The sequence below is a fragment of the Oncorhynchus clarkii genome, chromosome 17 (genome assembly GCF_045791955.1).
Source record: "Oncorhynchus clarkii lewisi isolate Uvic-CL-2024 chromosome 17, UVic_Ocla_1.0, whole genome shotgun sequence".
NCBI classification, from domain to species: Eukaryota; Metazoa; Chordata; class Actinopteri; order Salmoniformes; family Salmonidae; genus Oncorhynchus; species Oncorhynchus clarkii.
Window position 1 is genome coordinate 67,227,747 of NC_092163.1, and position 18,766 is coordinate 67,246,512.

The 18,766-nt window shown below is 40.2% G+C and overlaps 1 protein-coding gene across 1 annotated transcript in view; it reads left to right on the plus strand.

Annotated features, from left to right (window-relative positions):
• The window catches only part of LOC139371295 (contactin-4-like), a 227,907-nt gene that overhangs the window by 107,682 nt on the left and 101,459 nt on the right, over positions 1-18,766 (plus strand). The gene's annotated exons all lie outside the window — the stretch shown is intronic.

Genomic DNA, 18,766 nt, shown 5'->3' on the forward strand with positions numbered 1-18,766 from the left:
TGTGGGGGGCCAAGTGATCTCCAACAGATCTTTCCCGGTATCCAATAGATACTGTAGCTCAAACATTATCTTCTTCTGCTAACCATGGGGGATCAAGCCATTCTTCTCTGTAGGGAGTTCTGTTTTCTCCCCCTAACAGCCTTGAAGTCCCACCTCTCCTTCTCCTCATTTATTGGATTTATGTGAGTGACTCTCAGGCCTCACCCTCTCTGTGCCTTCCATGGTCCTCTGTAGCTCAGTTGGAAGAGTATGGCACTTGCAACGTCAGTGTTTGATTACGTAAAATGTAAGCACCACAGGAGGGTGGTGAGGGGAGGACTGCTCATAGTAATGGCTGGAATAGAGTGAATTGAATGGTATTAAAACATATTAAAACCATGTGTTTGATACCATTCCATTAATTCCCTTCCAGCCATTACAATGAGCCTGTCCTCCCCAATTAAGGTGCCACCAGCCAGCTGTGGTATGCACGCATAACTATAAGTCACTTTGGATAAAAGCGTCTGCTAAGTTGAATATATTATTTATATTTTATAATTTCCTACATCAGTGTGATTACTTGTATTCATTAAGAGAGTAGAATGTGTATTTACAGCTTATTACTGGTGTTGACAGTGTTTCTCAATTCTAAGCACTTTATTAGCTTCATATCCAAAACATGTTTTCTCATCAAATTACCATTGGTTGATGTTAGTTTCTTTCACACTATAAGCGCATCAGAATTGAGAATTGTAATTTTCAGTTCTACTGAATATCCTTACATGATGAAACAGTGAAATTCATTACTTTTTAAAAGCAAATTGAATTTGTGTCTAGTTTCCATGGTGAAGCATACAGCATGTTGCTTCTGTTGTGTTTTCTATTTGATGTCACACAGATGTTCATCAGTTGTTAACAGGTCAAAGGAGAAAATTAATTGCTTTAGTTCTCACCACTTCTGAGGAAGTGAATAATACTCAGAGGTGAAGAGGATAACTTTGTATTCCCTATAGCTGAAAAGGGTGTCTGGTGTTACTTATTCAGAAGCTTCCTACATGAGAAAACAATTGTTGTGAAGGCTGAACTTTATCTACAGTTTCAACTCACAGTAATTTGCTTTGGCTGGTAAAGAAAATAAAGTGTAAAGCTATTGATTCAAAATAAAACATTTGGAATTTATCTTTTGAACATTTTTACCCGCTCAATATATCTGAAATATCTGAAATGAATGTGCAGCCGACATGACAAAGTTTGACAAGTAGACTTACAAAAAAAAAAAATCTTGTTATTTGTGTATTTGAATATTTCTGTGAGAAAAAAACATGTAGAAATTTAAAAATTCGCTTTTAGCATGGAATTATATATTTCTGTGTTCTGTCGCAGTAACACCATTATAATGACAGTGCATTTTCTCTTGCTATGACTATAAGCATTAACTGCTACTGTAGGCACACATCTGTAAAAATAGGGTATCCACAGATTTCCAATCACTTATGCGCTATCATTTTGGCTGTCACCTTTGTCTCTTGGCACATTCTGTCTTGTTTTGGCAGATGGATCAGATGTGATGGCTCCCATCTCTTTGAGAAACAATTAAATGTAACACCAGCTTTGCCTCGTCCATTCAAACCTCTCTCACAGATGTCATAAATTCACTTACTAGCCCTGCAGTGAAAAAAAATGAAAGTACAGTAAGGCAGCAGTCAAAATTGTTACCTGGAGAAAAATGGGGGAGGACCATGCTTGGTGCTGCCTAAGAAGGCATGTCACAGGCTTCGTCCAAAAAATGCAATATCTGTACACAAGATATAGAGCGCAAAAATGTAAAGGACGACCGGAGATAAGCTTGCTACTGCTGGAAATGATTTTAATAAAAACAATATGTTTTTTTGCCAGCAATGAAGCTATTTATCAGCGCTATTGACCTCACAATAAGCCATATTCAAGTTATTTATATAACTTACATTACTATCTGTCTCTGCTAGGTAAAGCCCCGCCTTATCTCAGCTCACTGGTCACCATAGCAGCACCCACTCGTAGCACGCGCTCCAGCAGGTATATCTCACTGGTCACCCCCAAAGCCAATTCCTCCTTTGGTCGTCTTTCCTTCCAGTTCTCTGCTGCCCATGACTGGAACGAATTGCAAAAATCTCTGAAGCTGGAGACTCACATCTCCCTCACTAGCCTTAAGCACCAGCTGTCAGAGCAGTTTACAGATCACTGCACCTGTACTTAGCCTATCTGTAAACAGCCCATCTATTTACCTACCTCATCCCCCATACTGGTATTTATTTATTTATTTTGCTCCTTTGCACCCCAGTATCTCTACCTGCACATTCATCTTCTGCCGATCTACCATTCCAGTGCTATATTGTAATTACTTTGCCACCATGGCCTATTTATTTCCTTAACTTACCTCATTTGCACTCACTGTATATAGACATTTTGTTTTATTTTGTTCTACTGTATTATTTACTGTATGTTTTGTTTATTCCATGTGTAACTCTGTGTTGTTGTATGTGTCGAATTGCTACGCTTTATCTTGGCCAGGTCGCAGCTGTAAATGAGAACTTGTTCTCAACTAGCCTACCTGGTTAAATAAAGGGAACTTGTTCTCAACTAGCCTACCTGGTTAAATAAAGGGAACTTGTTCTCAACTAGCCTACCTGGTTAAATAAAGGGAACTTGTTCTCAACTAGCCTACCTGGTTAAATAAAGGGAACTTGTTCTCAACTAGCCTACCTGGTTAAATAAAGGGAACTTGTTCTCAACTAGCCTACCTGGTTAAATAAAGGGAACTTGTTCTCAACTAGCCTACCTGGTTAAATAAAGGGAACTTGTTCTCAACTAGCCTACCTGGTTAAATAAAGGGAACTTGTTCTCAACTAGCCTACCTGGTTAAATAAAGGGAACTTGTTCTCAACTAGCCTACCTGGTTAAATAAAGGGAACTTGTTCTCAACTAGCCTACCTGGTTAAATAAAGGGAACTTGTTCTCAACTAGCCTACCTGGTTAAATAAAGGGAACTTGTTCTCAACTAGCCTACCTGGTTAAATAAAGGGAACTTGTTCTCAACTAGCCTACCTGGTTAAATAAAGGGAACTTGTTCTCAACTAGCCTACCTGGTTAAATAAAGGGAACTTGTTCTCAACTAGCCTACCTGGTTAAATAAAGGGAACTTGTTCTCAACTAGCCTACCTGGTTAAATAAAGGGAACTTGTTCTCAACTAGCCTACCTGGTTAAATAAAGGGAACTTGTTCTCAACTAGCCTACCTGGTTAAATAAAGGGAACTTGTTCTCAACTAGCCTACCTGGTTAAATAAAGGGAACTTGTTCTCAACTAGCCTACCTGGTTAAATAAAGGGAACTTGTTCTCAACTAGCCTACCTGGTTAAATAAAGGGAACTTGTTCTCAACTAGCCTACCTGGTTAAATAAAGGGAACTTGTTCTCAACTAGCCTACCTGGTTAAATAAAGGGAACTTGTTCTCAACTAGCCTACCTGGTTAAATAAAGGGAACTTGTTCTCAACTAGCCTACCTGGTTAAATAAAGGGAACTTGTTCTCAACTAGCCTACCTGGTTAAATAAAGGGAACTTGTTCTCAACTAGCCTACCTGGTTAAATAAAGGGAACTTGTTCTCAACTAGCCTACCTGGTTAAATAAAGGGAACTTGTTCTCAACTAGCCTACCTGGTTAAATAAAGGGAACTTGTTCTCAACTAGCCTACCTGGTTAAATAAAGGGAACTTGTTCTCAACTAGCCTACCTGGTTAAATAAAGGGAACTTGTTCTCAACTAGCCTACCTGGTTAAATAAAGGGAACTTGTTCTCAACTAGCCTACCTGGTTAAATAAAGGGAACTTGTTCTCAACTAGCCTACCTGGTTAAATAAAGGGAACTTGTTCTCAACTAGCCTACCTGGTTAAATAAAGGGAACTTGTTCTCAACTAGCCTACCTGGTTAAATAAAGGGAACTTGTTCTCAACTAGCCTACCTGGTTAAATAAAGGGAACTTGTTCTCAACTAGCCTACCTGGTTAAATAAAGGGAACTTGTTCTCAACTAGCCTACCTGGTTAAATAAAGGGAACTTGTTCTCAACTAGCCTACCTGGTTAAATAAAGGTGAAATAACTAAAAAACTAAAAAACTATGAAGCAGCAGCTGTGGAGATGGACAGTACATGGTTGTTGAAAGTAGGCTATTCAAAGAGGCCTAATTGATTTAAACAGTCTTTATTTTAGACTTTAGACTACTAACAACAATAGGGCTTTGTGTTGAAGCCTATTTATTCCTATTCAGGAAATAAGAGCTAGGCCTACTTGCTTGACAGCCAAATTAATGTACTCTATTTTTGGCTGGTGTTAAGACGGTGATAGTGTCAAACTCATGTTTGTTGCCAATTTCAACCTGTTAAGCTATTTTTAAACTTTTGTGCAAGGATTGGTCATTTGTCTTCTTTTTTTTGTCTTGTACCCCCTTTTTCATGATATCCAATTACGATCTTGTCTTTTCGCCTCAACTCCCCAACAAGCTTGGGATAGATGAAGGTCGAGTCATGCGTCTTCTTGACCCGCCATGTTCCGGAGGAAACACCATTCAACTGACAACCAAGTCAGCCTTCAGGTGCCCGCCCCACCAAAAAGGAGTCACTAGAGCGCGATATGCCAATTAAAGCCCTCCCAGCCAAACCCTCCCCTAACTTCGACAATTGTGTGCCGCCATATGGGACTCCCGGTTGCAACACAGCCTGGGATCGAACCCAGGTCAGGGGTGACACCTCAAGCACTGAATAGCAGTGCCTTTCTTATATCAGCTTGCTTGCGTTTAGATGGGAGTGGTGGAAATATTTGAGGTGTGTCCTTAAAAACATGATTGAAAGTACTAATTTCAGGCAGCGTTGGTAGGGATATTTAAGACAAACTCTGGTTTTAGCGGTTGGTTATGGCATGAATTTTGACAGCGGAAACTCAGCCTATCCAGCTGTGACCCACCCTACCCACATGCACATGAAACAAGAGTAATGTGCTTTTGGTGCCTGTACACATAGAAACGGTCTGGCTCATGAGACTGAAAATAAATCTTAATCACCAATTATTAAAAGATACATTCCCTTTTTATCTAAATATTTTAGGCAGGCCTCACTCCCTCCACATACAAACCCCGTTCTGCCAGTCACATTCGATTAAAGGTCCCCAAAGCACACACATTTCCTTGGGTCGCTCCACTTTTCTGTTAGCTGCAGCTAGCGACTGGAACGAGCTGCAATAAATACTCAAAACTGGACAGTTTTATCTCAATCTCTTAATCTCAATCATGGACACTCTTACTGACAGTTGTGGAGCTTTGCGTGATGTATAGTTGTCTCTACCTTCGTGCCCTTTGTGCTGTTGTATGTCCCCAATAATGTTTGTACCCTGTTTTGTGCTGCTACCATGTTGTGCTGCTGCCATGTTGTGCTGCTGCCATGTTGTGTTGCTATAGTACCATGTTGTTGTCATGTAGTGTTGCTACAGTACCATGCTGTGTTGTCATGTGTTGCTGCCATGCTATGTTGTTATCTTAGGTCTCTCTTTATGTGATGTTGTGTTGTCTCTCTTCTCGTGATGTGTTTTGTCCTATATTTCTATTTCATTTATATTTATTTTTAATCCCAGCCCCCGTCCCCGCAGGAGGCCTTTTGCCTTTTGGTAGGCCGTCATTGTAAATATATGAATATGAATATTTGCCTAGTTAAATAAAGGTTAAATAAATAAATATATATATAAAATACAGCTCCTGTTCTGCATGTACATAAAACAACCTCCATGATGTAGGCTACTTGTATCCATGCACTTTGTATTTAGAAGATATTTTTCTGTAACAATTGCTTGTTTTACGTTTGATATGGTTAAAACCCAAGGCCTCCGTAACTACCCTTACCCCTAGGCCTACTATAACGAAGGCTGGTTCAACAGCAATGTGTTTTCTTTTTATCCTGCCGATTTTATGATATCATTACATTTTACATTTATTTTTTTTATTTTTATTTTTTATTTTTTTTAAAGAAGCAGATAAAAAATTAAATTATGAAAAATATTAAAACCAAACTTATTAGAAAGATTCACCGTCCTAGTTTAATGATGTCGTCTATCTCATGCTGTCTGGTCCAAAAAAGTATGACATTGTTGCCAGCGGCAGTATTGAATGCAAGGGAAGCCAGATAGCATTTGGCCTCCCTTGATAAAAAAAAGTAGATAATAATAGCCAATCAGCATTGAGCTCAACTGAGTGAGCTCAGCTGTGAATGGTCCTGGCGCACCCCAACAAAGTGTCAATGGAAGACAGTTTGGATTTGGCGTCACTCCTATCTAATCGCATCGAGAAAGCACGCATCTTTTACATTTGCATCTTGTTGTGTTGTTGTCCTCCGGTGGCTAGCTAGCTAGATAAAATTGGCACTTTCCTAAATTAACCATGGATGGAAATAGGGATTTGGACAACGGCAATTCTGATCCAACCGTTAGTTCATACATTGTGCCCCTGGCCTGCGAGGATAGACGTTTAATATGTTTATGTTTTATTTATTTTTATTTAACCAGACGAATCAGTTAAGAACTAATTCTTATTTTACAATGACGGCCTACACCAGCCAAACCCTGCCCTAACCCGGATAACGCTGGGCCAATTGTGCGCCGCCCTATGGGACTCCCAATCACGGTCGGTTGTGATACAGCCAAAGATCGAACAGGGGTCTGTAGTGATGCCTCTAGCCCTGAGATGCAGTGCCTTAGACCGCTGCGTCAATAGGGCGCCCTAAAACAATCTATCCATCTACAGTGCCTATGTAGCTAGATGTAGAAGGCTAATGTTAACTAGCTAACGTTGCCCATGAAATTAAGTTAGGCTGCGAGCAAGCATTTCAGCCAGGTAGCCAACAAAAAATAAAAGTGTGTACTGTATGACAGAGTGACAGACCGTTTCATCAACATGAAAGAGAGGAAGATGGCATTGTCATTTCTCTACAAGTAGGGTATTCAGCATGTTTTTTCTACTTGCATGAACGCACACGCACACAAAATCAGAAACATGGACAGCCACATCATATTTAGCTCATGTTTATAGGACTAAATTCTTTTTAGTTAATTTTAGTTGTCACTGTATTAGACTTAAGCATAGGTGATTTGAGGATGTTGAAATGTTGAAGTTGAAATGGTCCTGAAATAGTGGACGCAGCTCTTTTTTTCTTTACGACTTGCGGTAACTCTGAGTGGTTCTAAATCAATAGTTGTTTAGTGGTCCAAAAATGTTGAAAACATTAACTTGCTTGACCATGCTGTAGGTCATGTAACTGTTTGTTACATGCAACATGCTTTGTGGACTTCACTGGACGGAGGTTGCTCTCTGGTTTTGTGATGAAACAAAGGTTTGGTTGAATTTATTCTGCCACTGTATGACAATACTTATTGTCATGGCCTTTAAGCCTATATATCACGGTCGCAAGGCATATGAACTAATAGGTTATAGAGCAAAATCACAATTAATACAGCACATAGGTTGTAATATGGATTTTGTTTCTGGCTGCCCAAGTGATTTTACCCACAGACCGCTACTGTGTCAGTGAAGGGCTCGGTGTGTTAAGTTAAAACCAGGGCTCGAATTGAGGCGGTATGTGAGGGTATTGTGGCTTTGTTAAAGAAAATGACTAAAAGCATAGGCCCATCCCTTTTTAATTTATAAAAACATTTCTGAACCTGATTATATAAAGAGATCAATAGTATAATGACGCTTAAGTCCTCAATGCTAGAAACAATCTGAAAAAATGCTGGAGAAAGACTCCAACACAAATGGGATAGCTTTGGTTTGTCTCTGTGACATTGAGGCTGCGCTACAACCTTCTATAGCCTAGGAGACAAAAATGTACTTTGCTTGGGAAGTCATGTGTCTATCACTATCAATTGAAGTTTAACATTTCAACAGGCTAACTCTAAATAAGTCAGGAACAAGCCAGGTAGCGTAAGAAGGAAAATGTATTATTTACGCTATATTTGTGCTCTTTTAAGGCTATAGCCTGCCATTTAATAAATCAATTGTGAAGCATTAAATGCTACAGGTTGGCAAGAGTGCTCAGGTTGTTGGAAGAGCTCATCATTTCAACAACACATCAAAAACAGCACTTAAACAACATACCTATACATTTCACATTTAGGCTGTATAAAATGAAATGTACATTTGCATAAACATTTCTAAATAATTACCTAGAATTAAATAGTAATGAAACAAAAAATGCTTTATTAGGCTATATAGTCATTCTACAGTGCCTTTGAATGAACTTTTAGAAACACGAGCTTGGCCAGTCTTTGGGTGGAGGATCATGCGGTGAGCTCTGAATGCCTCGTTTGTTAATTTAGCCTAGCAGATGACGTAATCACATTCAAACAGAAATCTATTTTGAAACAACAATATCATGTAATAAAATAAAATAAATTAGAAAATGATAGGTTCTCAACAAAAAAAATTGTTACAAGTGCATATAGACCTACCTGATAATATGCGGCTTTTCCTCGATTCATTGATGATCAGATACTTCAGTTGTAACTGGTTCTTTTGCTGTCAAATTTGACACCTGATAGTCTACATTTGGAACAGTGCTAAAGTTGTCTATCTTCTTTTTAACAACAGCCTATATAGAAATCAATATATCTCCGGTGCCGTAGCATGCGCTCATTCTTTGTCATGCTCTGTTGATGTATTAAAAAAAGATTCTGCTTGTCTCCAGTCAAGTGAAGGAGAATTGCATGAAATGTGTTTATAAAAGGCTTTTTTTTTTCTGGCTACTAATAAGATGATAGATTCATGCAGTGCTTTTATTATAAAGGAGATAATCCACCCCCCTCCGCCCCCGCCTGTCCACGGGGGTCTGCGAATCCACAACCTTCTGGCTACTTTGCCATGTAATGCTCACAAAACAAAGAACAGTATATCTTATGTCCTAGGCGTGAGGGTAAATGGTAGGCTTGTTCTCTGCTATCCACTTTATGTTTTAATTATTATTTTGGGTATACGGTGGGTCACTATTTTTCTTTTCAAGCGTATATTTTACTGAAGTGATGGCTATCCATTTTCATTTCAGAGAGGTCTGATTTTCAGTTGTACAGTCCCTAAGCATACGCGGTTGCAGAGGAATTATCTGAGATTTAAAAAAAAGTCTGTAGCAATTTGTAGTTTGTAGCCTGTTGGGATTGTTCCTAACAAAAGCTTGGCAGGCTCCATGGCCAATTAGAATTTCAGATGTGCATTTTTCATATTTTGGTGCCAATGTGTCTAAGCTGAAACAAAGGTGCAGAAAACTGCCTGAAACAAGTTAAGATTCAACCCTTCCCACTAACATTTATCATAGTCCTCCATCTATAAATACAGTCATTGTTAATAGTAACTTGATCTACCCTCATATTTTCAGTGTTGATAATTCAATATCTAATGTATTCAGTGGATGGCTGGCTGCTGGCTGAAAGACCCTGTTCGGGGATGACATCTCCACTTTAGTTTGTGTTTTAATAAACCTATTACTTCTTATCAAAGACAGGAGAGAAAACATTTCAAACTCGTCAGACATGTTCGTACATCTAATAGAGGCCACCTCGAGGCTTGTGACTCACTACCGATGCACGGTACCATCTCAGCCTGTCAATTAAAAGTGTTTCTCTGTGAGTTACTTGTCTTCTTAGTAATGAGAAGTGGAACATCAGTTTTATTGTCACAATGTTGTTTCAGAAAGCATACAGTTATGCTGAACTCGAAGGTGATATTTCATCTCAAAGATAGTGGTTAAAATATTTTTACCCTAGAATGTTAGTTTACTTCCTGTTGGAGACATTCTATTGACGGAACATTTCTTCATGGAATATAGGTTTCCATTGTTTGTTCATGCAAGGTTTTCCACTGTTGTCCTTGAAGATCAGATGAAATTCATTTCAAAGTTAGTGTCTGTCATATGCTAGGAACAAAACAAAATAGTATGCCTCAGAGTATTTCCCTGTGCTGGCGCAGTCAGTTATCGTGAGTGTCTTTGCGGGGTCCTTGCCACTTAGCTGATGTACTGGGTTTGTACAGAAGGAAGACTTTGTACTTCTAAGTTGTATTATGTTGCTGTCTTTGTGGTGTAATAATGAAACGAGAGGCACCGACTGTAGTAGCTCATGAATACACGGAATGGAGATCATGGAAAGACTCTGTTGAAAACAGATGCGCTATCTTAACTTGATCACTCTTTTGTTGCAATTGTAGTGTATTTAAAGTTTAAAAATGCTTCTAAAATGTGTCATTTCCACTATAAATGTCAAACTTAATTTATCCTAACTAAAAATGCATCAACCCCTACAAAAATGTCCATTCATTATAATCCACATTTCCTATTGCTGCAGGATTATTTTCTTGCCGTGAGAAACTGGCCATATTAAGATAGAACACCTGTATATAGAATGTAGGCAAGCCATGAGTGCATACTGAGGTGATGCCACACCAGTGTGATGTAATGGTTAGTACGAACCCTGGATCCATCAAATAATTAGCAATTACATTGTATGTCACTCATCTCTTCAAGATGGTGACAACCTATGACATGTGATGATGAGAACAATCTGTTATCATGCCACACTGTATCTCACAAATCCTGTATGTGGGTGGTGCAGTATTAGATGAGAATTCCAGCACATCCTTGGCCTTATTCATTACCGTATGTTGGTGGGCCAGGCCATGGGTACCAGCCTTGAGGACCCTCAGTGCCAGTGTATCCCCAGGGCTCCGCTGAGCCTCTGCCTGCCAGAGTGGCTGTCAGGGGACCCATAAGTAGCAGACAGCTGTCCACAAGCTCCCTGTGCTGGAGAGTGCATACTTAGTGGGCTCAAAAATGCAGATTGAGCTATACGATCTACTGGCAAGGGAGGGAGGGAGGGAGTGTGTGTGTGTGTGTGTGTGTGTGTGTGTGTGTGTGTGTGTGTGTGTGTGTGTGTGTGTGTGTGTGTGTGTGTGTGTGTGTGTGTGTGTGTGTGTGTGCCCTACAGCTTGTGGGTTAGCGACGTACACACCAGCAGAATGTTTACTGAAATGCATTTACAGGTCATCTGTGACTCTGTATTTCAGAGGGTTTTTGCTGTCAGGGCTTATGTATAATCTGATCAGTGGATGGCACATTTTATCATCTCCATAAATAAACTCCTGACTTGTTAACTCTTAAATATTGTATTGAAACACATTTTTTACACCCTGGCTATTGCCAGAGGATCAATACCCACAGAATGTAATTTGCCTCAGCCGTTTGCAATAGCACTGCAATAGCATCGTCCTACCATACTAATGACACTCACAGGTGAGATGCATGCATTTCCTGAATATACTGTGATGGTGTTATTGACCTTTCCAAGATGAAAATCAAGTACAAGGAAAAGTCTTTCATACAGACATACACTACTAGACATGTTGCATGAATTGTATTGTTCTCCATCACTAGACATACAGAGACAGTGCTACTTCACTCCCTTGATAAAGTATTTGTATATAGTTCCACATGTACTTAGAGGAATATATGCAAATAACTCCACCTGCACAACAACATAGGTCTAGGACTATACATCCTTTAAGCAGGGTTCATACAAACATTGGCAAGGTAAATTCAAGGACTTTCAGGGACTTTTTAAAGCCCTTAATTATAATTGTCCTTAATGTTATACAGTTGTATAACTCACTGTATATGATTGTACGTATAGGGCCTAATATAGACCCCCCCAAAAAATAAAAAAACATGCAAAAAATGTTTTTTTAAAGTAGGCCATTAGCACTTTAAGAATAATGCATTTTTTTTAGGCCTTGCCAATGCATTGATATTCAAATTATTATTACATTCTAAAATATGTGAGAATAATGTGGACTTGGCAGACAAAATAAATTGTATGCATGCATGGCTATTTTTCTGTAGCCTATTCTGTAGCCTTTTTCTGTAGCCTCTCAGATTTGAATCTCACCATCGCTGTTTTTATAATGAGAATGTTACCAAAAACCAGTTTCCTTTTGTAACGGACGGATTTGTATGAAAAGCCAAGTTGAAGCCAGCATTAGATGCTGTCATGCTAAAAGTAACCCCACAGGTTTTTACCGCAACAGAGTGGCGCAACAATTGAAACAATTGAAAGTGGCCACATAACTCACAAAAACTGATACAAAATGTAATCAATAATAAATATAAGGATGCAAGAGAACTTATTAACTGGCTACAATAATTACAAGGACTTAATACAATAATTCAAGCACCAAATTGAGGAAATGTCTGATTTTCAAGGTAGGCCTATTCTAGTACTTGATTTTCTGAGCTCCAAATTCAAGTTCAAGTAGGCTACTTCAAACCCCTTTTATTGTTTCAAATTACAGGTGTAACATGGAAAGCAAAATGTATTTGTCATGTTATTTCATTACCAGATCATGATGTGAAGAAGCCCACTAAACTAAGTAAATTATTGTCATTATATTTAGAATAGTTTATAGGAATAGCGTTTGGTGTTGCACAATAGTCTATCCTACACAATTGCACACAGTAGACTCGGTGTCCAATCCGAGGCACAAAAACACATGAAAATATTAACTCATTACCTTGATGTTTTTTCGGTTAAATCTAATACGACCCAGCTGTAAATCAAGCAACAGATGATCAACAGATGATCAACATCAATTCGTTAGGGATATTATATCCAACATTGATCTAGGAACAACTGTCTTCACTGGTGTAACGATTGAGACACCAAAATATTCTGGACATTCCTCACAAACACCTTTTTTCCAGCACTTGGGTTGTTGTTGCATCGCATGCACTATCACAACAGCTGTTCGTCACTCAGAAAATTCCTTCCTTGATCAGATGAGGATTGTGAAAATATCACGGCGCAAATAAACAGTGTGACACCAAATGCGCATCCAACAAGTATTATGCATAATTATTGAAGAAACCACCTTTTGGGGGATTTGACTGTCTTTAAAAACTGCTTTCAACCTGTAACATAAGGAGACACAAAATGTTACGTAGTTACACTGCATTTCTTAGATCGCTATACAAAACACTGTCCGACTGCTAGATCCAGGTTCTTACAGGGTTCAAGTTCAATGTCTAATTTAACTGATCATTACTTAATAGATGATATAATGACAACTTACACTGCCATTAATGCAAGGACAGAAAAGTAATGTTTTTTGTCACACACAATTTTGGAAAAATCTGTCAACCATGAGAAAGGGTTAAACATAGCTTTTAAATCAACTTGTGAATTAGATTGTATATAGCTATGTTTCCCCCTTATATCTTAATGTAATGACATAAAAAAAGTGCTGATTTATTATTAATGACTTATCAACAGGTGTAACAAGTGGTCCAGCGTAGGGAAATCCTCACTGACACCTTTGTTTATAGAAAGACCTATAGTAGAGGCCCATTGCCAGTGTGGATGGGAATACACAAACACACGTCATATTCGAGGGAACCGTGAATGACAGAAGCTTTGCTTCTCAGAGTGTGCAGTAAGTAGCATTGAGTTGTTGTTGTCGTTGTCTGGTGTGTATGGGGGAGTGTATTTCTAGGTGCCTTTTCTGCTATGCTATCTAGTTGGCTGTGTGTAAGCACCTCGTTCCTCTCTGCTGGACACCAGTCACACGTCATGTCCCCAGTCTCCCGTGCCCCAGTACATAAACACAAATCCCTCAATGCCAGTGGGGATTTCATCCCTTGAGGAATACATTACATGTCATCTGCTCTGCAAGGAGAAAATAACAATCCTGGAAAACAACACACAGCTCAGTTGTGTTGTGTTCTCAACACCAAGCTTGGGTAGCAGGCTTGTGCCTCTGCACTGAATACAGTGTTGTTGCTAACCATGACGATGACAACATTTCACCTTTCAGTGTTGCAAAGAATATTAACTCAACTGCAATGTGTTTTTCCTTCTTGTGTAAGATTATTTAGGCTTGTGTATGATACATTTTCTACGTCTTTATTCAAAGGTATAGAAAATATTGCTTAAGTGAAATTGCAGCTGCTTGTATGATTATAATATTGCTTTCCTTAATGGTCGCTTTATTTAATAAGCTAAGAGATTGATGTAGAGTTGGCTGTCTGGAAGAGTGGTTATGGTACAATCTAAACAATAGATGGATGTTTCCTTGACTCCTTGGAATGATTGCATTGATATACTGTATTTTTTCTCAGATGTGCATTGTACACAAATCCCTCTCATTTATATTGATTGACCTCAAGTGTATATGATAAAAGGATAGGGTGCAGCCATGAAATATTTTCTCTGTTTTTTTATCCGTCTCTGTCCCAAAGCAAGCACCAGTTAGCCTGGACCTAGCCTCGAGCTAGGTCCATCTCCCAGCTAGCCGAAGAGATCCATCAGAAAATTCCTGGGCTTCAATACCTCTTTTGCCAATTGGCCTGGACCCTTTGCCTCCGACACGGAGACCCGCCGATCCATCACGACTGGTCTGCCGACGTAACCGTCCGAGGGGGTTTCAACAGGCTCTTCCATTGCGACGTACCCCTCAGGCCCATCTGCTAGCCTGCTAGCCCCGGCCTGCTAGCTGTCAGAATCGCCGTGCCTATGATAACTTTGCTACACATGCCTCTCCCTAATGTCAATATGCCTTGTCTACTGCTGTTTTGGTTAGTGATTTTTGTCTTATTTCACTGTAGAGCTTCCAGCCCTGCACAATATGCCTTTGTTCCACCCCCCACACATGCGCTGACCTCACCTGGCTTAAATGGTATCTCTAGAGACAAAACCTCTCTCATCGTCACTCAATGCCTAGGCTTACCTCCACTGTACTCACATTCTACCATACTCTTGTCTGTACATTATGCCTTGAATATATTCTTCTGAGCCCAGAAATCAGCAAATTTTACTCTCTGTTCCGAACGCACTAGACGACCAGTTCTTTTAGCCTTTAGCGGTACTCTCATCCTACTCCTCCTCTGTTCCTCTGGTGATGTAGAGGTTGACCCAGGCCCTGCAACCCCCAGCATCACTCCCATTTCCCAGGCGCTCACATTTGTTGACTTCTGTAACCGTAAAAGCCTTGGTTTCATGCATGTTAACATTAGAAGCCTCATCCCTAAGTTTGTTTTATTCACTGCTTTAGCACACTCCGCCAACCCTGATGTCCTTGCCGTGTCTGAATCCTGGCTTAGGAAGGCCACCAAAAATCCTGAAATTTCCATCCCTATCTATAACATTTTCCGACAAGTTAGAACTGCCAAAAGGGGTGGAGTTTCAATCTACTGCAGAGATAGCCTGCAGAGTTCTGTCATACTATGCCAAAACATTTAGAGCTTCTACTTTAAAAAATCCACCTTTCCAGAAACAAGTCTCTCACCGTTGCCGCTTGTTATAGACCCCCTTCAGCCCCAAACTGTGCCCTGGACACCATATGTGAATCGATTGCCCCCTGTCTATCTTCAGAGTTCGTACTGTTAGGTGACCTAAACTGGGACATGCTTAACACCCCGGCTGTCCTACAATCTAAGCTAGATGCCCCCAATCTCACACAAATTATCAATGAACATGGATTTAGGGTTTAAGCACAACCCTAAATCCGTAATCATAGGCACCCTCTTAGATATCATCCTGACCAACTTGCACTCTAAATACACCTCTGCTCTCTTCAACCAGGATCTCAACGATCACTGCCTCATTGCCCTTGTGCATAATGGGTCAAACGACCACCCCTCATTACTGTCAAATACTCCCTAAAACACTTCAGTGAGCAGGCCTTTCTAATCGACCTGGCCCGGGTATCCTGGAAGGATAATGACCTCATCCTATAAGTAGAGGATACCTGGTTGCTCTTCAAAAGTGCTTTCCTTTCCATCTTAAATAAGCATACCCCATTCATAAAATGTAGAACTAAGAACAGATATAGCCCTTGGTTCACCCCAGACTTGACTGCCCTTGACTAGCACAAAAACATCTTGTGGCGTTCTGCAATTGCATCGAATAGCCCCCACGATATGCAACTTTTCAGGGAAGTCCGGAACCAATATACTCAGTCAGTTAGGAAAGCTAAAGCTAGCTTTTTCAAACAGAAATTTGGTTCCTGTAGCACTAATTCCCACATTTTTTGGGACACTGGAAAGTCCATGGAGAATAAGAGCACCTCCTCCCAGCTACCCACTACACTGTGGCTAGGAAACACTGTGACCACCGATAAATCTACTATAATTGATAATTTCAATAAGCATTTTTCTACGGCTGACCATGCTTTCCACCTGGCTACCCCAACATCTCAGCACCCCCTGCAGCAACTTTCCCAGTACCCCCTCCCCCCACTTCTTCTTCACCCAAATCCAGACAGCTGATGTTCTGAAAGAGCTGCAAAATCTGGATCCCTACAAATCAGCTGGGCTAGACAACCTGGACCCTCTCTTTCTAAAAGTATTCTCAGAAATTATTGCAACCCCTATTACTATGAATTTTTAACATCTCTTTTGTATCGTCTGAGATCCCTAAAGATTGGAAAGCTGCCGGGGTCATCCCCATCTTCAAAGGGGGAGACACTCTAGTCCCAAACTGTTATAGACCTGTAGCCATCCTGCCCTGCCTTTCTAAAATCTTTGAAAGCCAAGTTAACAAACAGATCACCGACCATTTCTAATCCCACGTACCTTCTCCACTGTGCAATCTGGTTTCTGAGCTGGTCATGGTTGCAGCTCAGCCACGCTCAAGGTCCTAAATGATATCCTAACCGGCATCGATAAAAGACAGTACTGTGCAGCCGTCTTCATCTACCTGGCAAAGGCTTTCGACTCTGTCAATCACCACATTCTTATTGGCAGACTCAACAGCCTTGGTTTCTCAAATGACTGTCTCGCCTGGTTCACCAACTTCTTCACAGAGTTCAGTGTGTCAAATCGGAGGGCCTGTTGTCTGGATCTCTGGCAGTCTCTATGAGGGTGCCACAGGGTTAAATTCTCGGGCCAACTCTTTTCTCTGTATATATCAATGATGTTGCTCTTGCTGCTGGTCATTCTCTGATCCACCAGAGACGACAGACGACACCATTCTGTATACATCTGGCCCTTCTTTGGACATTGTACTAACAAACCTCCAAACGAGCTTCAATGCCAAACAACACTCATTCTGTGGCCTCCAACTGCTTTTAAATGCTAGTAAAACTAAGTGTATGCTCTTCAACCGATTGCTGGCCGTACACTCCCGCATCGTTACTCTGGATGGTTCTGACCTAGAATATGTGGACAACTACAAATACCTAGGTGTCTGGTTAGACTGTAAACTCTCCTTCCAGACTCACATTAAGCATCTTCAATCCAAAATTAAATCTAGAATCGGCTTCCTATTTCAGCGCAAAGCCTCCTTCGCTCATGCTATCAAACATACCCTCGTAAAAGTGACTATCCTACCGATCCTTGACTTCGATGTCATTTACAAAATAGCCTCCAACACTCTACTCAGCAAACTGGATGTAATCTATCACAGTGCCATCCATTTTGTCACCAAAGCCCCATATACTACCTACCACTGCGACCTGTATGCTCTCTTTGGCTGGCCCTCACTACATATCCATCTCCCAACCCACTGGCTCCAGGTCAGCTACAAGTCTTTGCTAGGTCAAGCCCTGCCTTATCTCAGCTCACTGGTCACCATAACAACACCCACCCGTAGCACGCGCTCCAGCAGGTATATTGCACTGGTCATCACCAAAGCCAACACTACCTTTGGCTGCCTTTCCTTCCATTTTTCTGCTGCCAATGCCTGGAACGAATTGCAAAAATCACTGAAGCTGGAGACTTAATTCTCCCTCTCTAACTTTCAGCATCAGCTGTCAGAGGAGCTTACCGATCACTGTACCTGTACACAGCCAATCTGTAAATAGCACACCCAACTACCTCATCCCCATATTATTACATGCCCTCTTGCTCTTTTGCACCCCAGTATCTCAACTTGCACATCATCTATCACTCCAGTAATAATGCTAAATTGTAATTATTTCACATCTATGGCCTATTTTTTGCGAGGCAGGAACACATTGGATTCCTTGTGTCTCCAATCTATTACTTAATGTGCCTTCAGATTTGGCCAGTTTGTTTGCAGTTCAGTATTGGAAAAGCTTTGATTAGTGAAAGCTCTCGATATGATTAATAACTCCTTAAGCTATAAGGCCCGAGGGGGCGTAGTATATGGCCAATATACCACGGCTAAGGGCTGTTCTTAAGCACGAAGCAACGCGGCTTGAACACAGCCCTTAGCAAAGGTAGCAGCTAATGGGGATCCCGAATAAATACAAATACAAATATTGGCTATATATCACAAAACCCCGAAGTGCCTTATTGCTATTATAAGCTGGTTACCAATGTAATTAGAGCAGTAAAAATAATCGGTGGTATATTTCCTGATATACCACAGCTTTTAGCCATTCAGCATTCAGGGCTCAAACCACCCAGTTTATAAACAACTATAAATCACAGGGTTTTTGTATGTTTTTGCAATAAAATTCCTTAGATCTAAATCTTTTAAGATTTTGCAATAATATTCTCTGATCTAAATCTTTTATGCGTTTGCTATAATATTTCTCAGATCTAAATCTGTCATCACTATGCTTCTGATCTATTTATCATCTAAATTATATTTGCTCATCATACACTCAGGCCTGTCTAGCCCAGGACATAATGAGATGGGCAGCCAATGGCCAAACAGATCTTATCAACCTACATCTTCGAGTCATTTGCTTATAAGTGATCCTGTAATTTAAAATAT